General features: G+C 42.7%; 1 protein-coding gene across 6 annotated transcripts in view; it reads right to left on the bottom strand.

Moving 5' to 3' along the window:
- Dcaf8 (DDB1 and CUL4 associated factor 8) overlaps window positions 1–6,403 on the bottom strand; it is a 43,650-nt gene extending 37,247 nt beyond the window's left edge. For 2 of the 6 annotated variants that reach the window (XM_051186307.1, XM_051186304.1), the window contains exon 1: window positions 2,854–3,031. The gene's annotated coding sequence lies outside the window, so the exon portion shown is untranslated. The other 4 variants (XM_051186305.1, XM_051186303.1, XM_051186308.1 and 1 more) reach the window with 4 other exon arrangements.
- Between the last annotated feature and the right edge of the window lie 5,775 nt (window positions 6,404–12,178).

The raw sequence follows: 12,178 nt of genomic DNA, 5'->3' as shown, positions 1-12,178 counted from the left end.
GGAGTAGTCTGATAATAGGTAATGAGTAACTAATACAACTTAGATACAGAACCTGAAGTGATTCAGGTCTCAGGAAAGCTGGGGTAGATTCCATCTTGCTACTCAGAAAAGCACACAATTTAAAACTCATGAACTATTTAATTCTGTACTTTGTCAATCAGTATCAATCTCATGGCTGACAAAAAAAAAAAAAATCCAAACTACAAGTAATGGGACTTATTGTACACTCAGTTCTCTTAAGATTCCCATGCCTACTGCTAAGCTCATTCACTCAGGTACTCCAGTTCTAAATAGGGGAGGTGAGTAACAGATTATCGCAGCTTACTGATGATCAGTTAAGAAAAGAAAAGGGCAAGCTCAATCCCAAAGACTTAAAAACTAACTTCGTAGGCAGATAGAGAGACAGATAGACAGATAAAATTAAAGACAACTCTAGGAGACTGAACAGATGGCTCAGAGGTTAAGAGTACTGACTGACTGCTCTTTGAGAGGACCCAGGTTCAATTCCTAGCACCCACATGGCAGCTCACAACTGTCTGTAACTCCAGGATCCAACATCCTCACACAGGCATATATGCAGGCAAAATACCAACATATACAAAATGTGTAAAAAAAAAAAAAAAAAAAAAAAAAAAAAAAAAAAAAATAAATTAAAGCAAAACAAAAAAACAACTTTAACACCAAAGCTATATAGTAAAAACTTCTAACTGTTCTGGAACAGAGATCTGCCTGCCCCTGCCCCTGCCTCCTAAGTGTTGAGATTGTATCCTTGTTGCTACTTTATAATCTAGATATTTCCTAGACATGTTTAAAGTAATTTTTATACAGCAAGAATACAGTAGCAAATCTACTGACAACACAGCTTAACTAGTCATTTGATTTTTAAAAGCTTCTAGTGCCAGGCATGGTCACCCACATTATTATCCTAGCACTCACAAAATTGAGACAGGAGTAGTAGTAGTGTGAGTTTAGGATCAGTCTGGGATACACAATAAGCTCAAGATAAACTGAGGATGGTGGTACAGGTTTGTGATGGCATTAGCAAGATAGAGGCTGCCTAAGACTGGAAGTTCAAGGTCATTCTCAGTTACATACTGAGTTTGAGGCCAAGCAGAGCTACACGAAGAGTCCATCTTTAGAAGAGAGAAAGAACAAAAAAAAATCCTTGTTCCTTAGATACTTAGAACCCTGAAATATCTTTAGAAAGACAAGAATTTTACAGCTGTGATACATAGGCTAAAAATATGATTCAATGCATACAAGGAGTTACCTAAAATCTTTCCTGCAGGTTTGGGGAGTGGGTGGTGAAGTGCCCTTACCCAGTAAAAAAGAGCAGAGAGGGACAGATAGTCAAGTTATTCTTTCAAACTATTTCCTTTTCTCCTCCACCCTCTTCATGCAACAAAACCTCCAGATCTCATAAAATACAAATGCCTAACTCATGACCACTGCCAAGATCTTGGCATTACTATAGGAAATCTAGCCCCTGGGTGGTGGTAATAAAAGTTAATCAACCCTAAAAAAACACAAAATAGCCGGGCGTTGGTGGCACACGCCTTTGATCCCAGCACTGGGGAGGCACAGGCGAGGCCAGCCTGGTCTACGGAGCTAGTTCCAGGACAGGCTCCAAAACAACACAGAGAAATCCTGTCTCGAAAAACCAAAATAAATAAAAATGAACCACATACACTGGTCTAAATGAAGTTGCCTTTACACTACACTGTGATCAAACTTCAACTTTTGTAAATCCTTGACTCTTCCAAAACAGATGTGGAAAAACAAATCAAGAAAAGGTTTAAAATTCTTCATCTGCACTGGTGTAGCTTCAAGATGAAAAGATCCCTGATTCACTTTAGAAAAAGAAAGTATTTCCAACACAATTTTTTTTTTTTTAATTGAGAATGGGCATCTATGAATAGCTGTGGAGGCTGTCCTGGAACTCACTCTGTAGACCAGGCTGGCCTTGAACTCAAGAGATCTCCTTGCCTCTGCCTCCCAAAGAGTGCTGAGATTAAAGGCTGTGCCACCACCACCCAGCAGAAAGTATTTCTCTATCACATTCCTAATAATCTGTTGGTGAGTCTCATCACAGGGCTCATCATCTTGGAGAAAATGTATCCCTTTTATAGCAAAAGTGAATCACACAGGGACTAGTTACAGAACCAGTGGACATTATAGCAGAAGGGGAAGGAATTAGAATATACTCTGATAAGGTATGCTAACAAAGGGGACAAAATCAATGAAAAAAAAATTTATTGATGATTGCAAGGTGGTGGCTCACCTCTTTAATTCCAGCACTTGGGAGGCAGAGGCAGAGGCATGTGTATTTCTCTTGAGTTCAAGGCCAGCCTGATCTACAAGGAGAGTTCCAGGACAGCCAGAACTGTTATAGAGAGAAACCCTGCCTCGAAAAACCAAAATTAAGCAAATACATTAACAAATAAATAAATATTGATGCTTAGTTTAAGAATGCATTTAGAGCCAGCCTGGTCTATAGAGCAAGTCCCAGGACAACCAGGGCTACACAGAGAAATATTGTTGGGGGGAGAAATGCATTTAGAAATACACATATACAAACATTCCCTATTCCTATGTTCAGAAATCAAATTTAAGAGACATCCTATGTGAGCATTTACACAGCAAACATCTGATATGAACAATTAAATAATTTGAGAGGACTGGAGATGGCTCAGCAATTAAAGTGCTTGATGCTTTTGCAAAGCATCTAAGTTCGGTTTCTGGAAACCACATGACTGTAGCACAAAAAATTTAAAAAGACCCAGGGACAGTATTGGGGTTCAAGCTTCAAGCTGAAGACAAGAGAAGCAAAGCAGCCAAGCCAGTAGACCTTACCTCTACCAAGCTGAAATGGCAATCCTGTCTCCAAGAATCCTCAAAGGCAAAAGCTCTCAGTTCCTGTCTTCTCCCTTTTATTCTTTTCTCAGTCCAGCCATATCACTCCTGTCTCCACCTCTCTAGAGATGGGATTAAAGGTGTGTGACTCCAGGTGCTGAGATCACCTTTGTGTAAGCTGTTTCTTTTAGGACTGGATCAACTTCTTGTAGTCAGTGTGGCCTTGAACTAACAGAGAACCATCTACCTCTTAAACTTAAATCCTAGGATTAACGGTATGTGCCACCACTGCCAGGCTAGCTGGTATGGCTTGTGGCTGACTTTGCTAAGTTTTAATAAATCATAAATATACCACCACACATGACAGTTCACAACAGGCTATAACTCCAGCTCCAGGGAATCTGGTGCCTTCTGTTCTAGCCTCCACAGGCACTGCCCTCACATGCAAAAATTATCACACAGATACAGATCATAATCTTAGAAATAAATCTGAGGGACTGAGGCTGTGGCTCAGTAACAAAGATTTTGTTCTTTTTTTTTTTTTTTTTTTTTTTTTTTTTGAGATAGGGTCTCACTATGTAGCTCTGGCTTCCTGGAAGACTAGGATGACCTCAAACTCACAGATATCTACCTACTCTGCTTCCAAGTGCTGGGATTAAGGGTGTGCACTACCAATACCAGCCTAGTCTCCCAGTTCTTTAAAAAAAACAACAAAAGACAAAAAACCAAAAAGCAAAAACCAAACAAAACAAAAAAACTAGAAAGATGAGTGCTAAAACAAAAACATGAAAATATTACCTATGCACAGTGCCTCACATCTGTACACCAAGCACTTGGGAAGCTAGAGAAGGCTTAGTTTGCAAGATGAGCCTGATCTACATAACAAATTTTAGGCTAGCCCAGGATAAAGTAAGTTCCTGTTTCAAAAACCAAATAAACGGGCCAGAGAAATGGTTCAGTGAATAAGAGCATCTGACTGTTCTTGCAGAGGACCCAGATTTGATTCACAATACCCACATGGCAGCTCACAACCATCATCTATACCTCCAGTTCCAGGACATCATCTCCTTTTCTATCAGTCACGCAAGTGGTGCACAGGTAGCCATGCAGGTAAAACAACAATACACATAAAACTACATATTAAAGCTGTACTTTTAGTCTTAGTCTTACATATATACATCAACATTAACTTTTTTTTTTTTTTCGGTTTCTCTGTGTAATAGCTCTAGCTGTCCTGGAACTCGGAGATCCGCCTGCCTTTGCCTCCTGAGTGACAGGAGGGGATTAAAGGCGTGTGCCACCACGGCCAGGCTAGCATTAACATTTTTCTTTTAGTTCACAATGAACATTTTCTAGTTTGGGCACCGTGAATAAAACTTAACATAGTCACTCTCAAGTTTTCCTACTAAGAACTGGTCAGGCCTACCTTACAGAGCCACTTAGCTTTTCTATTAGAGCTCCTGAGTCTCGAGAACAGTTCTGCTATCTGTTACCAGAAACCTAAAGCCTTACAAAGCTACACTTAAACAACTATTTCCTAACTCTTTGGCTTGGCCCATGTTGAAGACAGCACACATATGCTGTTTCTACTAATCAAAAATTCTGCAAGCTAGCTACAAAGGAGATACTTTTAACCAAAAACTTCCCACTGTGCTTTGAAAAGTTGGACCTCTGAGACTAAATGGACACCAATTAAATGGAAGCTCACTCATCACTCCTATGGCATGTTTGATAACTTTTGGGTCTGGGAAAAGAGATCTGATTTGACAAAAACCTAACTGCCTTTAATCCTTAGCACCAGGAAGGCAGAGGCAGTGGAATCTCTGTAAGTTCAAGGCCAGCCTGACCTACAAAACAAGTTCCAGGACAGGCTCCAAAGCAACCCCCTGCCTTGAAAAACCAAAAAAAATAAAAAATAAAAATAAAAATAAATAAAAATAAAAAAGACTAGACAATTCAGGCAAACCAATTCTCAATTTTTAACAACATAAGACATTATCCACACAAAGACAAAACACAATGTAAATGAACAAACAACAGAGGCAGCGTGTTCACTCTAGGCTTAACACAAATCATTTGAAAACACATGGCAATAGTTTAGGGCAGCTGGTCAAAACACAGTAGATTAACTGAACCAAAGCTGGAACAAAGTTATGAACAATATCCAAACTTTTGGAAACGGTGGTAAAATTCTTGAGTTTAGTGGTCTGCACTTGAGCATCAGGAAAGTCTGTCCTGAATTGAGGAATTGAAGGTCTTCCACTCCCCTACTCACCTTTCCTCCTTTTATCAATGACGTAAGGCCAGGCTGGCTCCTGAGAAAACGGGTCTGGAGGTTCACTGAAGAACTGAGAAAAGTTAAAGTTTACATGGCAAAGCTGTCTCTTCTTCTGAACGTAGTCAAAACATTTATGACCACACTTTACTATTTTTCAGCCCTCCTCAGAACTACTTAAAACCAAAAGAACTTAATTCGGACTACTGAACAAAAAACCCATACACGGAATGTAAATGCAAAGAATTAACACAAGACCTAAACGCCAGGCGAGTTATCTCCCAGCTCCACCAACATTAGGAAGTCTTTTATGAGGAAAACCTGCAACTTCTCAACTGTAAAACAAACCACCTCTCGTCCAGGAGCTACAGAGGAAAGGGGGAGGGGGGAGGAATCCGGGGGAGAATGTGATAGCGCTAGTGCGGTTTGTTTACAGACTCCACCAACAATCATATGAGTCAGAAATTCAAGCCGCCAGATGCTTTCCAACTAATAAGGACCGAGAGGGGCCGTTCTAAGGTGTCCTAAAAGATTTTGGGACAGGGGGAGGCACACTAAGAGAATTCTATCACAAAGCGTCCAAGACCAGACCTCAAATACAGACTGCCAGTTTCTTGGCAAGGTGCTGGGCCTGAGAACTTGGGATGGGGGAGGGGGGACACACTGCGCGGTGGCCCTGAAGTGACAGGGAGACACAGGCAGAACCGGGTCCTCAGATTATAAAGAAAGAAACGAGAACATACAAATGGGTCACCGGATGAACGAAAAGTCCCTGTGAACTATGGGGGTAGCTCCAGGGGGCAACCCGGGGCTGACCTGGGCAAAGGACAAGCAGTGCTCCCAGCACTGACTGGGGTGGGGGGGGGGGCGGGAGGGGGAAGACCTAAACCCTGGGAGCTCGGGGAAGGGGTCGGGCCCATGCTGCGGGGAAGCGGTCAGGGAGCGGGGAAACAGGCCGAGTCGGAACGAGACACGGACCGGGTAGGTCAAGGGGAGGGTGTCCGGCTGGGACAGTTACAAGCACGGGAGCCGGCGAGGCTCGGCCGCCCGCTTCCCGTCTTGGGTCATCCTTCTGCCAGCGGATGCTCCGACTGTTCCAGGCCCAGCCGCCCCGTCCACTGCCGCCACCAACGCCGCCGCCATCTTACACTGGCCAGCGGCAGCCACCACCGCCGCCTCGGGTCTCTGCGCCTGCGCCTGCGCCGTCGCGCTTTCCGGCCGGGTTTGCGACGCCGTGCTGGAGGAGGCTGAGGGAGAACGGAACGGTCGCGCGAGCTCTCGGATCCCAACCCTCCCGGTGGCCGCACAAGGGGCGGGGCTTAAGGCCAACCGAAGCAGTGAGAGGCGCGTGCGCGTTGCGGAGGAGTCAAGTTGTTTTCGTAGTTTCTGAGTGGTGGCTTGGTCCTGGTATTCAAAACACGTGTGATTTAGGGGCGCCTTAGCCTTGTGACGGAAAATGGACCCAGCTTCCAAGGGACTGGCAGGCAAATCCCTAGCCCGTCCTCCAGCCCTGAGGTTCTAATTCTTGCCACCTTTTCTTTCTTTTCTTTTTTCTTTGTTTGGTTTTTCGAGGCAGGGTTTCTCTGTATTGCTTTGGAGGTTGTCCTGGAACTCGCTCTGTAGACCAGGCTGGTCTCGAACTCAGAGATCCTCCTGCCTCTGCCTCACAAATGCTGAGACTAAAGGTGTGCACGGCCACCACCACCGCCGGGCTCACATTTCTTGTTTAAAGAAAAAGAACAAAACAAAGTCTCCTTTGAGAATCAAGACTGCATTTTCTTCAGTGGCTTCTTAAGAGGCCTTCTGTCGAAATTCACTTCCTCCTGACAGCACCCATTTGTTTGAAGAACCAACAAGGACTGGGCATGTGGCTCAGTGTTGGAATGTTTTCTAAGTGTCTAAAAGTTTGACCCTAGAAGAAGGAGTGGGGTGAGAAGGATCAGAGACAGGATTTATTTATTGGGTTTTTGTTTGGTTTGTTTTGAGGCAGGTTCTATCTACATAGCCATAACTGCCCTAGAACTCAGTATGTGAGGTTGTTTGTTATTCTGCCTATATGTATTCCTGCAAGTCAGAAGAGGGCACCAGATTTAATTACAGATGGTTGTGAGCTCATGTGGTTGCTGAGAATTGAACTCATGACCTCTGGGAAACCAGCTAGTGTTCTTAACCACTGAGCCATCTCTCCAGCCCCCAGAATTGAATTGTTTAAGTTAGCATACAAACTAACAAGGTTCAAACTGGGCATAGCAGTGCACACCTATCACTTAGGAGGCTGAGTTAGGATATACACAAGTTGGAGATTCTAGGCTAGAATGAGTTCTTTCCCAACCAACACCACACACACACACACAAACATACACACAAAAGTAAAATAACAGATTTCCTTGTGGTATTTTCATACCCTACCCATGTGTCATGCTTAGTTCTTATTGGTCCCCTTCCCCAATAACCTTTCTCCTTGTTAGATAACCTTCAATTAGTTACCATTAGCTTTCCTGACAAGTGTGCATTTCATTCCTTTGTTTGTTTGTTTTGTTTTTTGTTTGTTTGTTTATTTATTTTTCTGTGTAACAGCCCTGGTTGTTCTGGAGCTTATAGACCAGGCTGGCCTCTAACTCACAGAGATCTGCCTGTCTGAAGGGATTTTCCACCACCATCCAGCTGTGTTCCCTTTCTTATCTCCTCTTCCATTCCCTCCCTTTATATTTATTCCTTGCCTTCCTTTCTCCTTCCCTGTTAAAAAAGAATAAGTATGTGTAATGTGTATATACACAAACATATAAATTTAAATCCAGGTAGAGAAGGGATCTATGTGAGTTCAAGACCAGCCTGGTCTACAGATCAAGTTCCAGGACAGGCTCTGAAGCTACCCAGAGAAAGCCTGTCTCAGAAATAAATTAAATTCAGATTCTGCATATAAGAACATGTCATATTTGTCTTTCTGAGTCTGGCTTATGTTGCTTACCATGATCCATTCTGCAAATATTTCATTCTTACAGCTTAAAGGTTCCATTGTGTATACCTTATTTTCTGTATCCATTTATCTGTTTATGGACATCTATGTTTATTCCATAATTTAGCTGTTGTGAAAATGCAGCAAGAATATGGATATAACTAGGCACAATAATGGCTTCAGGTGACTTTAGTATATTGCTTTCTACTGACCTAAAGAAAACCCACAAAGGGTTCTAGATTACTCCCAGCTAGCAGGCTGGGACACCCTTATTTTGCTGAAGATGTTTTAGATCGGGTCTCCTGCATCATAGACTGCTACATTCCAACTCACAGAATAGCTGAGGATGACCTTACACTTCAGATCCGCCTGCCTCCACCTCCAGAGCTGGGATTACAGACAGGTGTGCATCACTATTCCCACTTTATGGAGTGCTGGAGGTTGGGCTGCAAGGGCATCAAACTTGTTGGGATAGTACACTACCAACTAAACTACACCTTCAGCCTCTGTTTCTTTTAAACAGGAGGTCAAGGTGCGAGGTTCAGACTCAATACTGCCCCACACCAATGTCATTCCCTCCCTCTCTTCTCCACTTCAGTTCTTTGTTTTTGAGACTGGTACTTTAGTAGCCTAGAGCAGCTTTAAATCCACTTCTATAACCACTGTCTCCATCTCCTGAGGGGTGGGCATGCACCACCATATCTGATTTTATTCATCTTTGGGAATCAAACTGAGGACTTCATGCATACCAGGCAAGCACTCTTATCAACTGAGCTATGCTCCCAGCCACATTCTATTCCAGGCTGTCTCTTGCTTAACTACTTGCTGCAGTAGACATGTGATTAATACTGTTAACTTGGCAAGCTCCATAATTAGCTAGGAGACAAGCCTCTGGGCATGCCTGTGAGGGATTACCTAGATTAGGTTAATTGAAGTGGGAAGACCTACCTTACCTGTGGGTGGCACCATTCCATGAGCTGGGGGTTTGACTGAAGTAAAAGGGAAAAGTGAATTGAGCACCAGTATTCATCACTCTGTCTGTTGACTGTGAACACCATGTGATCAGCAGCCTCATACTGTAGCTGCCATGCCTTCCCTATGATGATGAACATCCCCTCAAATGATAAGCTGAAAGAAACCCTTGCTTAAGTTTTGTCAGTCACATAATTTGTCCAGCACTGAGGAAAGCAACTAATACAGCACCTCTGTCTATTTCCATTAGTGCCCTGATGCAATCAAACATAAGACAGCTAGCCTGTCTTTTAAAATGTAAGTCGGAGCATATTCCCCTACCCAAAAATCCAATACTTTCCCATCCCGTACTAAAAATAAAAATTGTTGGAACTGGAGACATGGCTCAGCAATTGCGAGCATTAACTGCTCTTCCAGAGGATTCAGGTTCAAGTCCCAACACCCAAATGGTGGCTAACAAAATCCAGTTCTGGGAGATGATGCCCTCTTCTGGCTCTGTAGGCTTTGCACAAAAGTGGTACACAGACTAAGTGCAGGGGTGGTGCACACCTTTAGTCCCAGCACTAGGGAGGCAGAGGCAGGTGGATCTCTGTAAGTTTAAGGCCAGCCTTGTCTATAGAGCAAGTACCAGGACAGCCAGGGCTACACAGAGAAGTTGATGGGAGATGTCCTTTTGTATTTATGTTTCTCTTATTGGTTGATGAATAAAACAGATTGGCTAGCAGCCAGGCAGGAAGTATAGGCGGGCCTATGATGCAGGAGAATTCTGGGTAGAGGAGACAGAGAGAAGCCACAAAGGGGATGGCATGCAGTGACCAAAAGGAGTAACATGCTGGAGCATTATGGGTAAACCACAGCCTCATGTCAATACATAGTTTAATAGAAATGTTTTAATAATTAAGAGAGAGCTAGCCAATAAGTGGCCTGAGCCATTGGCCAAACAGTTTATAATTAATATAAATCTCTATGTATGTATTGGGGCCTGAAGGGTGGAGGAGTCAGGTGGTACAGAAAGAAACTCAGTCTACAAGAAAATCTCTTGAAGAAAAAAATTAAATCAAAATTATCACAGGTTCTACATGATCTGGTACTGTCTTAATTTGGATTTTCTCTTCCCTAGTTGCCTGGATCTGCTCTAGCGCCATTACCCTTCTTGCTATCACAGAATCCACAGTATGTTCCAGCTTCAGCTTGGTGTTTTACCTTGGAATATTCAGCTATATTTATTAGACTGCGTCTTTCCTCTTAAGCCAGGTCCTCTACACAATTGGTACTTCCGAAGACAGGCAGCTCTGAACTATTTGGAAAAATACATTATTGAATTCTATCCCCATTCTGCATTTATTTATTTGTTTATTTATTTATTTAGAGACAGGGTCTCACTATGTAGATCTGGCTGGCTTTGAACTTCTGAGTGCCTCTGCCTCCTGAGTGCTGAGATTAAAGGCACCACACCTGGCTCTGCTTTTATTTTTAAAAGAAGAGGTCTGTCTGATGGGTTGAGTGTGGTGGCTCATACATGTAATCCCAGCACTTGAGAGGTAGAAACAGGAAGAACAGCAGGAAGATGCTATCTGGTAAACAAACAAGGAGAAAGGCAGGGAGGGGGGCTCAAGAGATCTTCCAGCCTTAGCCTTCAAAGCAGGAATACAGATGCACACTACTGTATCCAGTCTGTATTACTCTTTCATAACATGTCTTACTTTATAACTCAACCTATAATTATGTATTTGATTTAACTCAATGTGTATCTCTGTGCACCTTGTGTAAGTGCAGTGCCTGTGGAAGCCAGAAGAGGGCATCGGCCACCAGGAATTGGAGTTAACAGCGGATTGTGAACTGCCATATGGATGCTCGAACTCAAACCTGGGTCCTCTGGAAGAGCAGCTAATTTAATCACTAGGCCATCTCTCTAGGCTCCAATTATATATTTTAAATCTAACTATAATACTAGAATATAAGTTACTGAGGCCATGAATTTTTCCTTTTTCATCTTTGTAACCTTAACACCTAGAAGGCGGCTAGTAAACAAAGTAGTTAATGTCATCTCATCCTACTTTGTTCTTTTTTCAGTTATTGTGTCCCTATTACATGAGAGGCCTTGATCTTGGCACTACAGCAGTGAATAAAACAAACCAAGATTCTTTGTTTACATAACTTTTTAGTGCAGGGTTGTGAGAGCAGGGGGAGGACAGATACACAGAAAATAATACGTAGTTATGAAGATTGTTGTGAAGTTAAACAAGGTAAAAGCAGATTACCAGGCTGGTGTGCTTTTTTACCCCGGAGTTTGGACAAAGCCCCTTTGCTGAGAGGTACTCTGAATAGGAACTTAAAGTGAGAAACTGAGCCATACACACCTGGGGGAAATTGTTCCAGACCAAAGGAATAGCAAAGACTCTGAAGGCCAAGTGTGCTTATGTAGGAAGCCAGGTGATACAAGAGAAGGATAAAAATAAGTAAGTGTGGCATGATTTGATTTATAACTGAAGAAGTTCACCTTGATTAATTTCTTTAACTGCCTTCAGGGAGGCAAAACAGAAGCTGACAAACTCGTTAGGAAGGAAGGTACTGCAAAAGACCAGCAGGACCAGTATTGCAGCACAAGTGGTGTGAAGTGCTGTACTTAGGATGCACTCTTGAAGTGGAAAAGGGGTGAACTTGCTAATAGAGTGAACACAGATGTGAACTCAGAGGGAAAAAGTGAGGATATATTGGGTTATCTTAACAAAATACCAATGCCTTTTACTGAGGTACATGTGGGGGAACAGGAAGGAGCAGGTTTTGTGAGGGGAAGCATTCAACTCTGTCAAATCCCAAAGCATGGAGTTTTATTGCTACAGAAATAATCTTTCTTCTCATAGCAAAGACTGTTGATTGTAATGGTTCCTATTTTGGTTAATGTGTCTGAGCGTAGTTGTAATGATTTATAATTCACAGTCCAAAAACACAATTCCTTTTGCATCACCTTAATAAGATGAACCACACTTGTATCCACCCAACCTTAAGACTTGGTTGGTGTGACAATAATCAGCTGATTAAATGGGGATCTGTTGCTGTTAGTCACCTTTCTTTCTTAAGGAGGGGCAGATTCATTTTGGCTTATGAGTTCAGCCTTTGGT

The sequence above is a fragment of the Phodopus roborovskii genome, unplaced genomic scaffold (genome assembly GCF_943737965.1).
Source record: "Phodopus roborovskii unplaced genomic scaffold, PHOROB, whole genome shotgun sequence".
Taxonomy (NCBI): Eukaryota; Metazoa; Chordata; class Mammalia; order Rodentia; family Cricetidae; genus Phodopus; species Phodopus roborovskii.
The sequence above is the reverse complement of the archived record's forward strand: the minus strand, read 5'-3'. Positions and strand labels throughout refer to the sequence as shown.